Below are 20,978 nucleotides of genomic sequence, written 5' to 3'. Positions count from 1 at the left end.
GCGCTACCCTGTCTCCAGAAAAGGGTTTTTGATTCTTTCCTTAGGGTTTTTGCCCCGAGGCTCGGGGTTTGATTCCGCCACCCCATTTGGTGGAATTAGGGCTTTCCGGGGGCTCAGGATTGGTCCCGAGGCTAGCTTTTGGATTTGAAGTTTGGTAGTGAGTCTGATCTATGGCTGTGACTAGGTACGTGCTAAGGTTCAGACGGGATTGTGCTTGAGGATCAATTTGAACGAGCTAGCGAGATCTAAAGGTAAGAAAGCTGCACCTGATTATGTGGCTAGGTTGGGACTAAGTGTTCCCTATGTTTGTATGCATTGTTATGTGAATGTGATTAACCATGTGGACACGATGGGACTAAGAGCTCCCTATATTTGTATATCATGTCATGAGATGGTATTATTATGCCATGGGACATGCGATAACCGGCCTAAGGGCGTCAGAATCAATATTTGCGCACAGAGCGCGGCTCGGCCACTGGTAGCTGAGGCAGCTTATTTATCACTGAGCTCGGTTAAGCTGGCCAGAGTCAGTGAGTATTACACTGGGGGCGGCCCAAGTGAGCCGAAGACAGTGTGTTAAATAGAGGGTGCGACTAAGGGCGCCGACCCTGAATATTATTTGATGGATGTGATAATTTGTTGATTATGAACGTGAATATTGTGTTATGGATAAGATTGGTTGACTGTCTGGATGATAAACTGTTAATCTGCTAAGTGTTATCACTGATTGGATAAATGTTTTGAATTGCTGAATTCCTGGTTGTGCATTGTGGAATATTTGATTAATGATGTTGGTTTTGCTATGATATCATGCTTTCTTGCTGGGCCTCGGCTCATGGGTGCTACGTGGTGCAGGTAAAGGCGAGGGTAGGCTGAGTCAACCATGAGTTGGAGAGCTCTGGGGGCGAGGTGTACATTGTCAGCTGCTCGGCTGCCATGGTCGAGGAATTGTACAGGGACGGAAACCTAAAACGTATACTTTGCCATTAGAGTGGCTTGAATTATTTGTAACTCTAGAAATTTGTTGCAACCAAGTCATCTAAACCCTGTTTTGAGTGAGAAAGTAATAGTATCTACTCGGCCACTACAGTGGAAATGTGTTGAATCAAGAGCAGACAGTAAGCGTCTTTATTATGGACGCATTATTCTGGCTCCACTTATGAGAGGCCAAGCCGATACAATAGGCATTGTAATGCGAAGAGCTTTGCTTGGAGAAATAGAAGGAACATGTATCACACGCGCAAAATCCAATCTTTTCGACCTTGGCTCCGTAGGAGCAAGTCAGAAAGATTGAGAAATAGAACCATCTGATTTGATTCGTTCTCAATAGCCATGAGATGATCATCTTAGGTTGATCCTTTTGTCGACGGATGCTCCTATCTTTTATTCCTAATCTGTTGAAGACGTTGGACTCACATTTTGTCTAAATGACTTGATTAGCAAGTCTTGCACTATTTTAAACACACAGTGTAACGGTCTTGGTTATCCAGGGCGTTACAGGTGTACCGAGGGAAGTTGCTGGAAAAGAGTCGCAAATGACTGTTGATGTACTAGCCCAATCAGGTGATAATGTCACCAAATAGGGCGTTGCCCAAAATGAGGACAAAGATTTAGATCCTCGCTTTGGGAATTTTGAGGAAGAAATAGGACCCATCGAGGACCTTGAGGAGGTCCAACTCGATGAAGAAAATCCGACCAGGGTTGTGAAAGTCGGAAAAAACTTAGAGACAACAACAAAGCAAGTACTGGTGGAATTTTTGAGAAAGAACTAGGAAGTCTTTGCCTGGTCGCATAAAGACATGGTTGGAATAGACCCTGTGGTTATTAGCCATGTCCTGAACGTAGACAAGAGTTTTCCATCAATACAACAGAAAATGAGGCTGCTCGACAAAGATAGATCTAAATCTCTAAAGGAAGAAGTCGAAAAGTTAAAGGATAATGGATTCATCAGGGTATCATTTTATCCATCATGGGTCTCTAATCCCGTGCTTGTTCCCAAGCCGAATGGCAAGTGGCGAACATGCGTGGATTTCACAGACCTTAATAAAGCTTGCCCTAAGGATTGTTTCCCACTCCCTAGAATCGACCAGCTGGTCGATGCCACTGCAGGGCACGAGATTCTCTCATTCATGGATGCATATTCTGGATACAATCAGATCAGTATGCATCCCCCTGACGAGGATCACACTAGCTTTCGAACTGATACAGGGCTCTACTATTATAAGGTAATGCCCTTCGGTTTGAAAAATGCTGGTGCGACTTACCAACGATTGGTCAACCACATGTTCAATGAGCTGATTGGTACAAGCATGGAAGTATATGTCGATGACATGCTGGTTAAGTTGAAGAAGGCAGAAGGGCATATAGGGGACTTGCAAGAATGCTTCAACGTCTTGAACAAATATCAGATGAAGCTGAATCCCCTCAAGTGCTTCTTTGGAGTTGGATCAGGGAAATTCTTGGGATTTATAGTAAACTCACGAGGAATTGAGGCCAATCCCGAGAAGATCAAGGCCCTGGTCGATATGAAATTGCCAATGAAGATCAAGGATGTTCAAAGCTTGACCAGAAGAATTGTTGCTCTAAGTAGATTTATTTCCAAATCGACGGACAAATGCGTCCCATTTTTTAATCTACTCAGAGGCAACAAGAAATTTGAATGGACGGAGGAGTGCGAACGGGCTTTTCAAGCCTTAAAGACTCACATGTCGCAGCCACCAATTCTATAACGCCCTGCTAATTAGGGTATGTCACCAAGTGTGTTTAAAACTAGTGCTAAACTTGCTAAACAAGTCATTTGGTCTAAACGTGTGATTAAGCCACTAAAGGTTTAGGTATTAAAACTTTTGGTCAACTCATAAGCATTTTCATTAAGTTAAAAGCATGTTCTTTACACGGGATCCCAAAAAACATCAGTTTAAAAGTTGGTTACAACACTCAAGTTACATAATAAGCCGACCTAAGCGGCAAAAGCTGGGTTTAACCCTAGTTCCCTTGAGCATCTCGACCATGGTGGTCGAGCGGACTGCATATGTACATGTCACTGCTTTTGCCCTCCGACTCATGGCTGGTTGAGCTTCTCTTTACATTTACCTACCCCACAAAGTACCTGTGAGCCAAAAGACTCAGCAAGAAAACATATTGAACAATTTACAATGTAGTATAACTATCAAACGGTAAGAACTGAAACTGGTGTATTCATTATACAAGTTGGAAACCATGGGGTTACGCAAGCGCATGTCGCACTTCCTTTCAATGTGTTGACATCCGAGCCAGTCAAGTGCATGTTGCCCTCCCAGGGTTGCCCAGCCATGGTGGTCTGCATTCCATGTGCACAATGCCAATCTCAGCTTATAAACTGAGTCCTTTAAGTCCTTGACTTATAAGTCAAGCCTCACATGCCTCCAACTTGTAAGTCGAAGCTTAAGGGCCCTCGACTAATCAGTCGATCCCCATTTAACATCCTAGAAATCCTCTAGTTTATAAACCGAGCTTCCCAATCACAACAGACAACCATATATCTCATATAGCATACATATCAACAATTACAATGCATTATAATACATTCAAACATCAGCCATAGGTGTAATCATAATTAAGCGCACCCTAGTGTACCTGATCAGATTTTCTCAAACATAATGATAATCATGTTCATTAACAGAGCCAAAGCCTTAATCATATCTATATTTAGCACTGACTAAGCTCTAGTCACACATTCACATATTGGGTGCAGTTTTCTTACCTGTGACCCAAGCTATCCGCGCACCGTGATCACGAGCACAATCCTCTAACCCGAGCCCTAAAGAAATCCTAGTGACAACACATGAATAATAATCAACCCTCATGTTCTAATCCATTAAATAGTTTCGAGACATAATTCTAACCTCCGGGACCTTGGTTTCTACCAAACTGGGTAAAAGAAACCTTCCCGAGCCTTAACGTTCAAGTTCCCGAGCTAAAAACCCCCATTTTGCCAAAAATCTACCTTTGGGCCGCGACCCAGCCTCCCTTAAGCGCCGCGGCGCGCCCCAAAGCAGAGGCAAAATTGCCAACCTAGGGCCGCGGCGCCTTGGAAATTTCCCGAAGGCCCATTAGCCAATAAACTCAAGCGGGTCGCGGCGCTGATGAACAAGGCCGCGGCTCAACCCCGAAACCCAGAAATTCCATGCAAACTCTACAAGCTAGCTTCCCTGAAAATCATCCCAAACGCACCCCAACAACAGAATTAAGTCCCAAAACCATCCTAATACACTTTAAGCAGCACATAAGCCCAGATAAACCAACCAAAATACTAATACAACCTAAGTTCCATCACCTAAGGGTCCAACCCCCAAAACTCTACCAAGCAAAGGAAACTCAACAGAAAACCCAGTTTTGATTCTTACCTTTAATATAACTTTGGCTTGGGATAATTCCTCACTCCTCAAACTTGCACTCCACCAAATCCCAGCCCAACTCCTCAAGCTTTTCCTTAAAAATCCCCAATCCTCCAAGAGAAAGTGTGAACCGAATTTGAGAGAGAGCTACCTGATTTTTGTTACTTCTTGCCCTTCCAGAATATGCTAGAGACTAAGGGAACCCTTGCTGCTTAACATAAGCCTATCCCTTAACCAAAATGACCAAGATAGCCCTTTAATTTATCCTTAAACCTTTGAGTAACCCAAGGGCACATTAGTCATTTGCCATACCTCGTTAAGTCCCTGAATAGTCTTATAATTCCCCACTAATCCCGACATGTCCAAATCATACCAAACTACTACCTGTTGCTCCATAAATCCCGAACTCATTTTACATTCCCAAAATACCCCTAGACTCCTTCCGAGTCGGGTATTTGGTCCCGTTGTGACTTTCTAGCTAATCGACTCCCTAGGACCGTCTCGGATCACGCATCACAAATATATCACCAATATAACATAAATATCACATATATTGTATTTATGCCCTCAACGACTAAAATCACAAACATGCCCCTAATAACCAGACGGGGCCCACATGCGTATTTAATTCACCTAAACATGCAAGCTTAATTATATTATAGTATAATTCACATAATAACCCAATTATTGCCTCTTGCCCCCCTAATCCTGGCACTAAGCCACATTAGGAAATTTGAGATGTTACAGATTTTATCAAAGCCAGTTGATAAAGAAACTTTGTTAATTTACTTAGCGGTCACAGAATACACTACTAGTGCTATTCTAGTAAGAGAAGAAGAATGCGTGCAGAAAGTTGTTTATTATGTAAGCCAGAGGCTAATAGGAGCGAAGCTGCGGTATCCACCTATTGAAAAATTAGCCTATTGCTTAATCTTAGCCTCCAGGAAGTTGCGGCCCTACTTCAGAGCTCACCCAATCACAGTTTTGACCGACCAACCTCTACGACAAGTTCTGCAGAAGCCAGAAGCCGCAGGCAGATTGTTGAAATGGGCGGTCGAACTTGGGCAGTTTGATATCTCTTACTCGCGACGAGCAGCGATAAAAGGACAAGCCCTGGCAAACTTCGTCATAGAACTCACTGGGCTTCCAGATTGCGAGCAGCTAGAAGCGCCTGAGCCTCAAAACCAAACTCCCTCATGGAAGTTGTTTACAGACGATTCTTCTAATGAGCATTACGCTGGAGCTGGAGTGATTTTGATGACACCTGAGGGGCATCGATTTCACTGCGCAATCAGATTTGACTTCACTGCTTCTAACAAGGAAGCTGAGTATGAAGCATTGCTCGCAGGATTACGGTTAGCCAGAAGCATACATATAAAGTCACTTGAAATCTACAGTGACTCTCAATTGGTGGTTAACCAAATCATTGGAGAGTACCAGGCTTGAGGTTTAAAAATGGTCGCTTACTTGAATAAAACGAGGGATCTATTGGCCCAGTTTGATAAATACACTCTCTAGCGAGTACCTCGTGACCAAAATTCAAATGCTGATGCTTTGGCTAAGCTGGCAAGTGCCAAGGATGCTAACACTCTGAACATAGTGACAGTTGAATGACTATCTGCACCAAGCATCCAAGCAGAGGAGACCTCTTTTGTGATCCAGGCGACGGACACTTGGATGGCACCTTACATAGAGTACTTGACGCAGAATGTGTTACCGACGGATGGAAACAAAGCCAAGACCCTTCAATGGTAGGCTGCTAGGTATATCCTAGTTGATGGAATCCTGTACCGAAGGGGATACTCAATGCCACTCCTCAGGTTTATTTCCAAAGAGAAGGCCAAAGAATCGATGAGAGAGGTCCACGAAGGCTTTTGTGGGGACCATGCTGGGGGCCGAGTTTATCAAAAAAGATCCTAAGGCAAGGATACTTCTGGCCAACAATGAATGAAGAATCGATGGAATTTGTGCGGAGGTGTGACAAATGCCAAAGGTTCTCCAAAATTCTACGAGCAGCCCCTGATGAGCTAAAACAAATGCAAAGTCCGTGGCCGTTCGTAGTCTAGGGTAAAGATCTAATCGGATCTCTACCCACAGGAAAGGGTGGCGTCAAGTACGCCGTAGTGGCCGTCGATTATTTCACTAAATGGGCCGAAGCTGAGCCACTTGCAACCATAAAGACCAAGAAAGTGCTGGATTTCATAGTAAAAAACATCGTGTGTCGCTATGGATTGCCAAGAAAGATTGTCTCAGACAACGGAACCCAGTTTGATAGTGATTTGTTCATGGATTTTTGCGAGCGGCATGGAATTATCAAGAGCTTTTCTTCAGTTCCTCACACTCAAGCGAACGGACAAGTCGAAGCAGTCAATAAAACACTAAAGGATACTCTGAAGAAAAGACTTGAGGAGGCGAATGGGGCATGGCCAGAGCAATTGCCTGAAATCCTTTGGTCGTACAGAACTTCAAATCGAACAGCAACAAGTCATACTCCATTTTCCTTAGCTTATGGATATGAGGCTATGTTGCCTGTTGAGTTAGATCCGCCATTGCATCAAAGAATAACGTACGATCAAGGCTCCAATAGCCAACTGTTGATGGAATCTATAGATTTGATCGATGAAAAGCGTGAGGAAGCCCAACTCCAAGTAACAGCTTACCAGCAAAATTTCGCCCGGTATTTCAATTCTAAAGTACACGAAAGGAAATTCAATGTCGGAGACCTAGTACTTAGAAGGGTTTTTCTCAGCACCTGCGATTCGTCCGCTTGAGTACTTGGACCTAATTGGGAAGGACCGTATCAAATTGAAGAAGTCCTTCAACCAGGCACCTATAAACTTGCTCGCTTAAATGGAGATCTCATTCCTCGCTATTGGAATGGAGAACACTTGTGCAAGTACTATCAATAAACAATTCTTCTTAAAGAATTGACTTGTATTCATTTTACTTTCTACAAGTTATGAAAGATGGTTGGTCATTTTACGTGATTGATCGCTTATAAGTGTAAGATCATTTTGTTGATCACTCGTACAGACATGTTTTGTCCATTTATTACGAGAAATAAAAGGGACTGTGCGCAGCCAGTCATTCTTGCCAACTACTATATTTATTACAAGTATTTGCTCGTTGCATGTGTTATTTTGCTATATTTTTATTCACCGCTACGAGCAATAATGTTCGAACAGGTCTTACTCAAGGCAAGTGACCAAGGACCTAAAGTTCCTCAATCACTTGGGGGGCATATAAGGCATCTAGTAAGCAAAGCATATCTGCAGGTATGTAAACACACGAGCAAAATAAGTGAAAGCATGCTACGGTACTTAGAGTATTTTTCAAAAAAATTTATTTTGTTAAACCAAACCAAAGTACTATGCTAAGTTCGGTCATGCGAACATAGGTTATAATAAATGCAAGTATTATAATATCAAAAAGGAATTCTTTTACACCATGAGCATTTTCTGCTCGGATGTAATTGTTTGTTAAAAGGAAAAAAGCTGCCCACGCAACAATTAAAGATAACAATTGTCTTTACATTTCAACTCGGTAAACGAAGAAGTTACCTCCTTGGGTGAAGGCTAGGTTGTTGACGACCAGGTCGTTAGTCAAAAAGTACTCTTGGTGGTACTTTCCTACGTTAGACTTGTAGGTAGTCTCACTCAGGAAGGTGTGGGTCGATTTCTGGTGGCAAAAATGAAAGAACCCTGTATTGTCCTGGTTGGCGTTAGATTTGAGATCGAACAAGTAGTTGATCTCATGAGGTGAAAGGACAGGCCATTTTTTATGGTTGTAAAGAATATAGAGTGCGGAAAGCATTCTATAACCGTTCTGGGTTATTTGGAAAGGAGCGACCCCGAAGTAATTGGCCACTCCCTGGAAGTAAGGATGAAGAGGCAGGATTGCTCTTGCCTCAATATGATACCTAGACTAGGTGCTGAAGGCACCACCAGACAGGTTTGCCCATTGGTCGGTGGTCAGAAGGAATAAAGTAACCCCAGAAAGTCCATACTTTCTGAGGAAATTATTTACCATCCTAGCAGTGATCGTGCTAGGGGGAGCAAGGTACCAGTTGACGTCTGGTCGAATGATATTACGAAGATGGGCTTGATTTTGGATTTCTGGACCAGGAGTATTTTCATCTCGACCACTGATCGAAGGAATTTCAGCCCGATGAGTAGGCTGATTTGAAGGAGGATTGGATGATTTCTTTTTCTGGGTTTTAGACTTTACTCGACCCATGTTTTGAGGAGGGGTCGGGGGATTATTTGGGGTGTTTCGAGAAAAAGGGATCTCCGGAATTAACCGTGACAGTTGTTCCTCGTCCTCAAGCAGCTGGGCCAGCAGATCGTCATCGAGTGGTGATATCGCCCAATAAATTCCTAAGCGGTCGCAGTAGTAATCGGGCTATGTCGTATCCACAGAGAGACAAACACAACTAAAAATTTGATTAGTAAATAAATGATAAAAATAAAGTAGAATTGAAGATATGGATTTTGTGAAATTAAAATTATAGATTAGGGAAAATGATCAGATAAAGAGCATGGCAAGGTAGAGATGCAGTGCTGTAAAACCTATTCTAATATTGATATTAATTCAAAACACAATTGCAATTCTACACCATTAATTGCAACTGGAAGATGTATATGTTAAAAGCACAAATTAAATAATCTAGATTAAATTGAATCTAACTCCTAATTTCATAGCATATCATATTATATATCCAAGAGCGACAAAATACCACTGGCAGAATGCAGTAAAAGACATGCAATATAACAAATATACTAAAATAAATTAACAATCTAAGTTACATAAGAAAAGCATGACTGAACTTATGTAAAAGATGCTAAATAATTTAAGAAAAGAAATTAGAAGATGAGAAACAAAATAATTAATGAGATATGAAAATGAAGCATAAGAAGAATCAATATCACTATTGAGAATAAGAAGTACAAAAACTACACTCTAACCTCACCAATATTTCTAAAATAATTCACTCATTTTTGTCACCTAAAACAAGCAAAATTAAACTAGAAATAAGAAAAGAAACAAAATAATAAAGTGTATTTTTCCCACTCTCCAATCTGATAATTTACACTGGCTTTGGTTCTCTATTTATGGAGAAAATAGAACCAAAAACGTGTAAAAATCGTGTACAAAATAGTAGGGGAAGTGGCTCAAAAAGCTGATGAAAATGGGAAGTGGTTGCTGGTAAAGTGGAGACACGGATGGGACGTGCGTCAGATCGTGTCAGGCGGATGGGACGCATGTCAGGCGCGTCAGGTGGATGGGACGCATGTCAGGCGCGTCAGGCGGCAGCTCGGATTGGACAGCGCGTAAGACGGCGTCAGGCTGATGGGACCCTCTGCGTCAGAACGTGTCAGCCGGAGTCAGTGGCGGCTGGCTGGCGGTTGACTGGCGGCTGGCTGCGTTTGGGCTCCATTTTGGGCCATTTCATCTTCAAAAATGCCATTTTCTTCATGATTTCTTCAATTTTAATTATTTATTTTTCCTTTCTTTTTCTTTGTGTCAAAAATATATTTTATTTCCTCAAAATTAAACACAAATTAAATTAAAATTAATATTTTTAAATATAAAATATATGACAATATATCCATAAAAATATTAATTAAAACTTAATTAATTTTGCACTTTAAGACTAATAAAATGATATTTTTGAGCACTAATCAAGTGGTCTCTCACCTCCCCACGAATCTTGCATGAAAATCTGCAAACAGAGAAGAGGAGATGAGAATATACGGCCTAAAAACTTGTGTTTAAAAGTTGGAATAATGTTGCTCGTGTATAAAAGTTAAGCTTTATACGACCAGCAACATTCTGACAAAAAATAGTATATTTTAAGCGAACAGTTTGGAAAATGGATTAAAAAGCAGAAGTGAAAAGTTTTTCAGGAAAAACTTTTCGACTCTGAAAGAGCGGGAAAAACCTAGTTTTTTCTACAAGCTTAGAAATCGATTTTTTACTTCGATTTCACACCCTAAAGTTATAATCCTAACTACCTAGCTACTTCGTTACCCCAGAAAAATGTTATTCTCCTACCAAATTTAGTGCAAATCAATATGCCTAATTACCCCCAAACAGTTTCTCCAAGAACATTCAAGAACTCAGGATACGAAACAGATAAAAAAAATATTGCATGGAATTTCAACGACTGAAAAGGTCGATGAACTTACTTGGATAAAAATTGAAGCAAATTTTTAGGCACTAAGTCGGTTGGCTGGGCAGAGACTCCGTGGATCGTCGAGTTCGTCTGAGGTTTCTGAGTTTTCTACGCCTTGTTCTTCAGTGTTCTTGAAGAGAAAGTGAAAAGTAAAAAGTAAAAAATGATATTGGGGGATTATTTATATTGATCGTGGCACTGTAAAAGAGGTAATCATGAAATTACTTTTTTCAAAGCATGGGGAAACGCAATATTCGTCAGAAATTTTTTTGGAAACTGAAAAGACATGATTGGTTGCCTTTTTCGAAAAGACATGGGTGGCTCTAACAAATTTGGTGGGGTACGCGAAGGGTCAGTTCCCTAAGTTTACTTTATGCTGGTCGCAGTAAAATAAACTTGGGGGGCAAATGTTTACCCAAAAATGGCTCCTGAGGACGTGGCAAGAACTTATTACACGTGGTTGGCACGTGGCAGCGTCAAGGTGAAAAGGTGTTGTTCGACTATCGACCAGCTCCTTGTTGCTTCATCAGATCTCGTGATTAGATGCGATCAGCCTGGTCGCATGCTTCGGTTTCTTTCCTTTAAACATATGTAATTTTGTAATAACTACATTTATGATCTTTTTTCTTTATTGCCTTAATATGCTGATATTAAGGATAATTAAGGCCCATTGGTCCATGCAACCTCCTTTGAGCCTATAAATATGAATGAGAAAGCTCAAGGAAAGGATTTTTTTTTGGACTTTTGACTCTTGACACTTTTAATCTTTGTATTCAGAGAGAAAAGTATAGTGGAATTATCCACCGAAAAGTTGTAATTCTCCTAATGCTTGTGAAACTCAAGAACCCTAGTTCTTTGACCACGACATTGGGATTCAACGTCAATAATAACACTAAGTGGACGTAGGTTGTTACCACATTGTTGGGGCTGAACCACTATACAATACTTGTGTCATTTCTTACCATTTGATTATATTCTTGATTTCCTTCTTATTTCTTTGTCGTTATTTTGACTTCGTGTCGTTGGCCAAATTGAGGGTCAACACATCCCAAACGTGTATATCTTCAAAAAATACCAAAATTAAAAAAAATCACCTAAAATGGACACCGAGTGAAAAAATAGTATCTTGCAAGAATTACATCGAGCAGTCGAGCCACCATCGAAAAGAGTCGATTTTTTCATGAAAATCTTGATTTTGAAGGTCCAATTGAGCAACCATCGAGCAATGTTGATTTTCTGCAAATTTCAGAGTTTCAAATTTGAAAAAAAAAACACAAAAATAATGCCGAATTCAATATTTCTTGATGGTGCTTGATGCCAGCTCGATGGGGCCTTCAAAATCAATATTTTCGTGAAAAAAACGACTTTTCTTGATGGTGGCTTAATGGTTGCTCGATGCAATTCTTACAAGAGACGTAATTTTTCACTCGGGTGTTTGTTTTGGGTAAATTTTTTATTTTTTTTGTATTTTTTTAAGATCTATACATTTGAGACGTGCATATACACATTTGTGAAGTTTAAAATTTGAAAACATATCAAAACATGTCTTAAACATGAGATATGTTTGCATTTTTTTATTTTTTCAAGCTTTACACTTTCCTAATGTGTATAAACATTTTAAACGCATAGATCTCGAAAAAAATATTCAAATTAAAAAAAATCACCCAAAATGGACACCCAGGTGAAAAATTACGCCTCTTGCAATAATTAAATCAAGTACCATCGAGCAACCATCGAAAAAAGTCAATTTTTCATGAAAATCTTGATTTTGATGGCCTCATCGAGCTAACATCAAACAACCATAAACAACCATCGAGCAAAGTCAATTTTCTACAGATTTCAGAGTTTTAGATCTGAACAAAAAAATCTCAAAAAAAAAAATCCAAAAATCATGTCTGGATTTATTCGAAATGTAGTATTTAGTGGCTTAAATGAAAGAAACATCACTATATTTGAGAAAAAATTACTTACCCATATATTTATACTCCATAAATCCTCAAAATATATGTTACTTTAGGTATTGTGTTGTGTTGACCCTCGATTTGGTCAACTAACACTGAGTCAAATGCTTGATGTGATGTAAAGTGTTGACATAGACTAATGGCAAAAAGCAATAAACGACACACAAAGTTATAGTGGTTCGGCCCCAAGAACTGGTAATGACCTACGTCCACTTAAGCTATTATTGATATCAGCTCTCAAAGAAGTGATCAAAGAACTAGGGTTCTCTGAGTTTCACAGACCTAAGAGAGATGAATAATACAATCGTAAGATAATTTCCTTAATTCTCTTGTAAAGCATAAACTTAAATCAGCCAAAAGTCCCTTCCTTGAGCTATTTCTATCTATTTATAGGCTCAAGGAGGATTGCATGAATCAGTTACAGATATTCTTTCCTAAATAATCGGATCACCATGGATCATGGGAGATAATCTCGGATATGATTACAATTGTACAAAATTATCTTTAAATATATGGAGTATACGACCAGGCTGGTCGTATATAAGCTTCAAATGTTTCGTCAGGGGAATCTCACTGGTCGATGGTCGAACGAGACTTTTGCCAGGTGTCAACCACGTGTTAAAAACGTCTGCTACGTCACCCGTGCCTGTTTTTTGGATAACATTTGCCCCCAAGTTCCTTTATTACGACCAGTAATAAATGAACTTTTAAGGAAAACGACTCTTCGATTACCCCACCAAATCTGTCAGAGTAGTTCGTGCCTTCTTGGAAAAAGTGACCTACCCCTGTCTAATCATGGCTTTTCGGTTTCCAAGCAATCCATTGGCGGCCATCACTCTTCCCCATGCTTTGAAAAGAGGAAACTGATGATTACCTCTGTAAGGCCCCGAATTTCCTAATAAGGGTTAGGACCTTGATTAGGAGGCCGGGAGGGCCATAATTAAAGTATTATGATGTTAAATGATTATATGCATTTTTATGTGAATTATATTATAATATGATGTTAAATGCATGCATATGGGGGTATTTATAATTATAAGGGCATTTTGGTAATTTGGCCCACTGAGGGCATAATTGTATATTTGGGTGCATATTGTAATTTGTGAATGAGACTCCATTATTATGGAGATATATTCGAGCTATTTGGCATGAGACGACCTTATATTATGAGTTAGCGGTTTTGTTATAACGGGGTCGATTATTGGGTAATAAGAATGTTTATTTGATGATAAATTTGGAGTATTTGAGGTCAGGAGGAAATTATGGAAGTTTTGACTATAATGTCCCCGGGGGTGTTTTCGGGACCCCGAGCACTAGGTTTTATTTGAGGTTACTTAAGCTTGAAGTAGCTTGTCAGATAGAACGTACGTTAGAAAACATTTTCTCTCTCCCTCGTTAGCTCATTTTACCGTTCGGAGCCTTTTTGAAGAAATCTCGAGTTCTAGGAGTCGGAATCAAGCGAGGATCGAGGCATAGCGATCCTAGGAAAGATTATAAGCTTCTTAACCGAAGGATTCGGTGGAAAACAACCCAATTGAAGGTAATCTAAGTTTAAGTTTTAAGTTTTTAAAGTTTTAAGCTTAGAATTAGATTTTGTGAATCGTTGAGTTTTTAGTTCGATTGAACCTTGGGTTTTGAGGGTTTTGGAGCATTGGGAAGCTTGGGAACTTTGATTTGATGATTGTGGAATGTTTAGGTATGATTTTGGAGGCTTTGGAGTGTTTAAAATGAGTTTGGGAATGGCCCAGGGTTGGAGGCCGCAACCCTGTTCTTGGGGTGCCGCGGCCTTGGCATGAAGAAGCAGGTGGGGAAGAGGAACCTGCTGGGCGCCATGGCCCTTGATGAAGGGCACCATGTCCCTTGGCTCAGAAAATTCTGGGGGCCGCGGCCCAAGGTGCTAAGGCCACAGCCCTTGCCCAATTTTCACCCCGTTTGCACGTATTGACCCCGGGAACTTAGTTATAGGCCTCAGGAGTGTTCATACTACTTGAATTAGTTTGGATTGATCTCCCGGAGGCTAGATATTGGTTTGGAAACCTATGTTGATCATTTTTATTGATGGTGTCCCGTATTTGGTTATGAATAGGTGACCGCTAAAGGACTAAAAGTTGATCGTTCTCAAGGGTCGTTCTTTTATTCATTCTAGCTCGAATTTGAGGTAAGAAAACTGCACCCTGTATATATGACATGCATGGTTATTCTTGATGCATGTAGGATAGTTAAATGTGGCATGCATGGTTATTATTGAGGCATGTCAAGTGATTAAATGTGATGCATGTAATGCACGATAAACATGTGATTAGGACATGCTTTATATACTGAGTATGATATTGTTCAGAGCTTGAGCCTCTGTGTTTATGCATGATCCTAATTGTGCTAGTAATTACTGAGTAAGCATGTTGAATGCCTTTATTTGGATATTTGACATATGATATATGTTTGGTGGCATTGCTTACTTGTATATGTACTGACTAGTCAGGGATACTGACCTAAGAGTCAGAAATGGCATAGCGTCATGAACGCAGGGCCAAATGAAGATTAGATCTAATCGATATCAGCATTGAATGACTCATATGGGGTATTAATGCTGGACCGACCTGAAGGTCGATGAAAATTATAAGCACTTGTCTAGTCTAAGACTAGTTACTAGAGCCAGGGCCTAAGGCTTAGGTGACTGCTTGTCACATGGCTAGGAGGGTATGGGACCTCCAAGATGGATTTATTAGTCATCTAATCGAGATGGACTTATCAGTCATCTAATCAAGATGGACTTATCAGTCATCTGACCGAGATGGACTTATTAGTCATCTGACCGGGATAGACTTATCAGTCATCTGACCGAGATGGACTTATCAGTCATCTATCTTTTATTCAGGGCTATCAGTCCGGTATGGTTACCGGAACCATCAGTGTTAAATCACTTATCTGATTGTGATTGACTTGATAGTCATCCACTCAGGAGGGTAGGATTTCTTATCCTGGATACCCATCGTTACGTGGTTTTGTTGCCTTCCTGATTAGGGCTATATCTCCTAGGCGTGTGCCTTATGATTGGATGACATGTTATTGCTGTTCATGAGCATATTGAGTTTTCTTGCTGGGCTTCGGCTCACGGGTGCTATGTGGTGTAGGTAAAGGCAAAAGAAAGTTGGATCATCCTTGAGTTGGAGAGCTTAGGTGATAAAGTGTACATATGCTGCTGCTCGACCACCACGGCCGAGGTTTGAAGGGGAACTAGGGATAACCCTGTTTTGTCGCTTAGATCGGCCTGTTGTAAATATTTTCTTGTAGTAGACTCTGAAATTATATTTTTGGGATCCCAATATATATATTAAACGCTCTAATGAAACATTATACCATAACCAAAATTTTAATCCCTAAATCGCTAATCATACTTAGTTACACGATTTTGGCAAAATGACTCGATTAGCGAGTTTAGCACTATTTACAAGGCACACCGTAATGATCCCTGGAGTTTAGGGCGTTACAACCTCTTTTTTCATGCCACGGACAAAATATATATAGCCTCCCCAGAGCTTCCTTTTTCTTTTTACGCAAGCTATTTCTCTATCAGGAAACCCTAAATCAGAACCTTCATTTTCTCTGAAGATCACCTTTCGACGTTCCAAGGACCGCCAGCCGTTCGCTCGCCTACGCTCGAAATTTCTCCAAACCTCCATAATCTTTGCTCCGGTAAGTTTCAGAGCTTTTCAACTCTTTATTTTTATTATGCATGTTGCTGTGAGTTAGCTTTTAGGTTCTGATACTGCCTGTGCTCTTGGGTTAAAATGCATGAAAATAAGAGATTTATCGAGTGATGCTAGATAGGATGGTGTATCTTTGCCATTTAGAAGTTGTAAACCAGTTTGATAGTCGAGATCATAAATTTAGGACGCAAAATCGAAGTAAAAATTCGATTTTTATGCTAGTTGAAAAACTGAGTTTTTCCCGCCCTAATTGGAGTTGAAAAGCTTTTTCAAAAAAAACTTATTGCTTTCACTTTTTGATCTGTTTTTCAAACTGTTTGTGTGGAAAAGTTTTCGTTAGAATGCTGTTGTATAAAAGTTTGACTTTTATACACGACCAGCGTTATTCTAAACAATTTTATAAATTCTCCATCCTCACCTCCCCATTTTTCTGTTCGCAGATTTTAATGCCGGATTTGTGGGGAGGTGAAAGACCGATCGAGGATGATCTTCTCGCACAACTGCTTGAAGGCGAAGAACAGCCTGCTCAGCGCGTTAACGAGATTCCATTCTCAAGACTCTCTTCTTCCAGACCTCAACCATTACCATCCAAAATGGCCCGTTCTAAGTCCGTTGGCGAAAAGAAACAAAATCCTGACCATACTTCAGATTCTCCAGCTCAGCTTGATTCGCAGGCTGGGGTTCCCTCGACCAGCGGTCGAGAAAACATTGTCCCAGACCCTCGCATTCAGGTTAGGGCTCGCCCTCGGCATTCAACCCTTCCTGATGTCGAGTGGTTCCTTTCTCCATTAAGCCAAGTAACCCCCAGGATGCTTGCCAATTATCTTAGGAAGTATCCTCTCACTGGGGTCAATCTCAAGATCCCCACTGCAGACCAGAGGGGTAACTTGCCTGGAGGCGCTTACAGTGCCTAGTCGAGGTATCATATAGTGGCGGGGGCTACCCTTCCTCTTCATCCCTTCTATTAGGGGGTGGCGAACTACTTCGGTGTCGCCCCCTTCCAAATTACTCCCAACGGATATAGAATGCTTGCTGCACTCTATATCCTTTACAAACTTAAAAAATGGCCAAAGCCTACTCCTCATGAGGTCAATTACCTTTTTGACCTTAAGTCCAACCCCCAACAGTCCGGGACGGGGTTTTTTCATTTTTGTCACCAGGAGACGAACCGCACATTCCTGAGTGACATAACCCATATCTCCAACGTGGGGAAATACAGTCAGGAGTATTTCCTCACGCCTGACATGACTGCAAATAACCTGGCCTTCGCCCGAGGAGGTAAATGCCCTTTTTTCTACTGGTCACTATTTTTACTTAGCGATTCTCCTTGTACTTCTCTAAAATATCTTGTGCTTTTCAGGACCATGGTTACGCCCAGACCCAACACCAAACATGGTGTTGAGGTCCAACACTCTGACCAAAATGACTGATGCTGAGAAGAGCGTCAAGTCTCTGGTCACCGAAGAGAACTTGAGGCTATCTGGCCTCCTGACCCCTCATCAGGATATGAGGGAACCCACTGGCACTCCCTCTGCAGAAAGGCCTTCTACCCCTCAAGGGAAGGGAAAACAAAAGGCAGTCGAGACTGTCATAGACTTAGACGAGTCTTCAGAAGAAAATGGTATTGTTATTTCACTCTTAGATAACTTGCCCATTCCTTGTCATTTATTTGATGGGGACGGCAATTTTACATATACTCCAAATCTAGGGCCAGACTTCTTCGTGCCAGAGAGTGAGTGTATGACTAGTAGAGTCAATAGTGTAGTGACAAGTAGTAATAGCTCGGGCATTGGTCTTTGTAATTTTCTGATGTGCCATAACTTGTCATATACTTTTTGCTTACCGTCTGCATATTTATCTCTTTCTGCAGAAATGGCCTCCGCAAACGTTTTCGACCTGTACAACACTCAGGAGGAGGAGGAGGTTTCGCTGGTCCGAAGGAGGAAATCGGCTAGGAAACACGATGGTGAGTCCAGCCAAGTACCCTCGACCAAGAAGAGTCGAGCAGCTGATCCTCTAAAGGATGGGCCCTTTGGCCAACCGTCTGCCCAACCTTCCGCTCCTGCTGAGAAGGAGATCCCTCCTGCTGCCACAAATCCTTCGCCCTTGGCTCCAAACGAACAGGCCCAGCAAGCCGAACTTCCTGGGGCCAAACTCTCGAGCCGCTCCCTGCGATCAGCTAAGGATCACCTCACCCATATCCTTAAGCATGATCGTTGCAGGGAGGCAATGGCTGAGGCTGAAAACATGGGGGTCGACCAGATCCTCAACAGGGCCCTTAATGAAGTGGCTAGTGTATGAACTCTTTTCCCTCTTTTGTGATTATAGTCTTGATTTTTTCTTCTTTTCAGTTTGCCAACTCTTATTCTTTGTTTGCAGGCCATGCTGACAATGGCTGCTGCTCGTGCCCGCGCGGGTGCAAGCATCGAGCAATCTCGGGTGAAGCTTATTGAGGAGCTTCAAGCCGCGGAGGCTAGGCACGCTGGGGAGCTGGAGGTGGTGAGCCAGCAGAAAGATTCGTTGGCTGCAGAGTTGGCAGAAAAGCAAGCCTCTCTGGAAAATGTCAGAAAGCAGAGAGATGATTACCAAGATGCAATCGAACCCAATGGCGTGAAGTAAAAAACTTAAGGAGGAGCATCTTGCTAAGGACACGACCATTGCTGTCCTTAAGAGCCAGGTGGAGCAACTCAAGCTTACAAATGCCAAGGACCTGGAAAGGTATAAGAACGCGACACTTCGGTGTTTCTATGATTTTTGGAAACACAACCAAAGTGCCAATTTCAACTACCTTCCAGAGGACGCCAAGAAGGCTGAGCTAGCCCGTTGCGCTGCTCGGTTGGCTGCTGAAGAGAGAGCCAGGATTCTTGCCTCCCCAGACATTCCGCTGGCCGTTGGAGTGGAGGGAAGTGAGGCTGCAGGAGACGTGGTCGATCAGAATGCTCCTCAGGATCCTCCTGCTCCTTAAGCTTAAAAAAAAATTTCTTTTACCATACGACCTGCGGGTCGTGATGTAAAGACAATGATTTTTTTTCTTTAATTTTGTTGCTCGGGCAACTTATTTTACTTTTACTTTAAGACAATTACATCCAAGTAGTATTGCTTGCGGTGTAAAAGAATTCCCTTTGATATTATAATATTTTTGCTTATTATAACATTTGTTCGCATGACCGAACTTAACATAGTACTTTGGCTTGATTTAACAAAATATAAATTTTGAAAAATACTCTAAGTACCGTAGCATGCTTTCACTTATTTTGTTCATGTGTTTACATACCTCTTGGTATGCTTTGCTATCGATGTACCTTATATGCCCCCCAAGTGACTGAGGAGCTTTAATTCCTTGGTCACTTGCCTTGACCACGACCTGTACGAACATTACTGCTCGGTATAAAATGTAAAACTTATAATACAGCAAAACAACACACGTAATGAACAAATACTTGTAATTTTTTTTTACAAAATTTGGCAAGAATGACTGGCTGCGCATAGTCCCTTACAATTCTCGTATTAAAATGGACTAAACATGTCTTTACGAGTGATCTTTAAAAGATCTTACACTTATAAGCGATTAGTCATACAACATGACTAACCCTTTTTCAAAACTTGTAAAAAGTAAAAATTAATACAAGCCAGTCCTTTAAGAAGGACTGTTTACTGATAATACTTGAGCAGGTGTTCTCCGTTCCAATAGCGCAGAACGAGATCTCCATTTAAGCGTGCAAGTTTGTATGTGCCTGGGTGGAGGACTTCTTCAATCTGGTAAGGTCCTTCCCAGTTCGGTCCGAGTACTCCAGCAGCCGGGTCGCGGGTGTTTAAGAAAACTCTTTGAAGTACTAAGTCTCCGATCCTGAACTTTCTTTCTTTTACTTTAGAATTAAAATACTGGGCGACTTTTTGTTGGTACGCAGCTACTCGGAGTTGGGCTTTTTCTCGTTTCTCCTCAATCAAGTCTAGGGACTCCATCAACAGTTGGCTATTTTGGTCTTGGTCGTTTGTGATTCTTCGATGTGAGGGCAGATCTAACTCGACTGGCAACATGGCTTCATACCCATATGCTAAGGAAAATGGGGTATGACCTGTTGTTGTTCGATGAGAAGTTCTATACGACCAGAGTACTTCAGGCAGCTGTTCCGGCCATGCTCCTTTAGCTTCCTTGAGCCTTTTCTTCATGGCATCCTTTAGTGTCTTATTTACCGCTTCGACTTGCCCATTTTCTTGCGGATGCGCCACTGAAGAAAAGCTCTTGATGATTCCATGCCTCTCGCAGAAGTCTGTGAATAGGTCGCTGTCGAACTGGGTGCCGTTGTCTGAGACAATCTTTCGAGGCAATCCATATCGGAAAACAATGTTCTTGATGACAAAGTCAAGAACTTTATTTGTCGTTATGGTAGCAAGTGGCTCAGCTTTGGCCCATTTGGTGAAGTAGTCAACTGCTATAACTGTGTATTTTACTCCACTTTTTCCTGTTGGAAATGACCCGATTAAATCTATACCCCATACTGCGAAGGGCCACGGACTTTGCATCTGCTTTAACTCATTAGGAGCTGCGCGTGGGATCTTGGAAAACCTCTGACACTTATCACACTCTCGCACAAACTACATCGAGTCTTTGTTCATAGTCGGCCAGAAATAACCCTGCCTCAGAATCTTCTTCGATAAGCTCTGCCCCCTAGCGTGATCTCCACAGAAGCCTTCATGTACCTCCTTCATCAGCTCTTTAGCCTTTTCTGGTGTAATACATCTGAGCAGTGGCATGGAG

The sequence above is a fragment of the Humulus lupulus genome, chromosome 8 (assembly GCF_963169125.1).
Source record: "Humulus lupulus chromosome 8, drHumLupu1.1, whole genome shotgun sequence".
NCBI lineage: Eukaryota > Viridiplantae > Streptophyta > Magnoliopsida > Rosales > Cannabaceae > Humulus > Humulus lupulus.
This window is presented reverse-complemented; position numbering follows the sequence as displayed.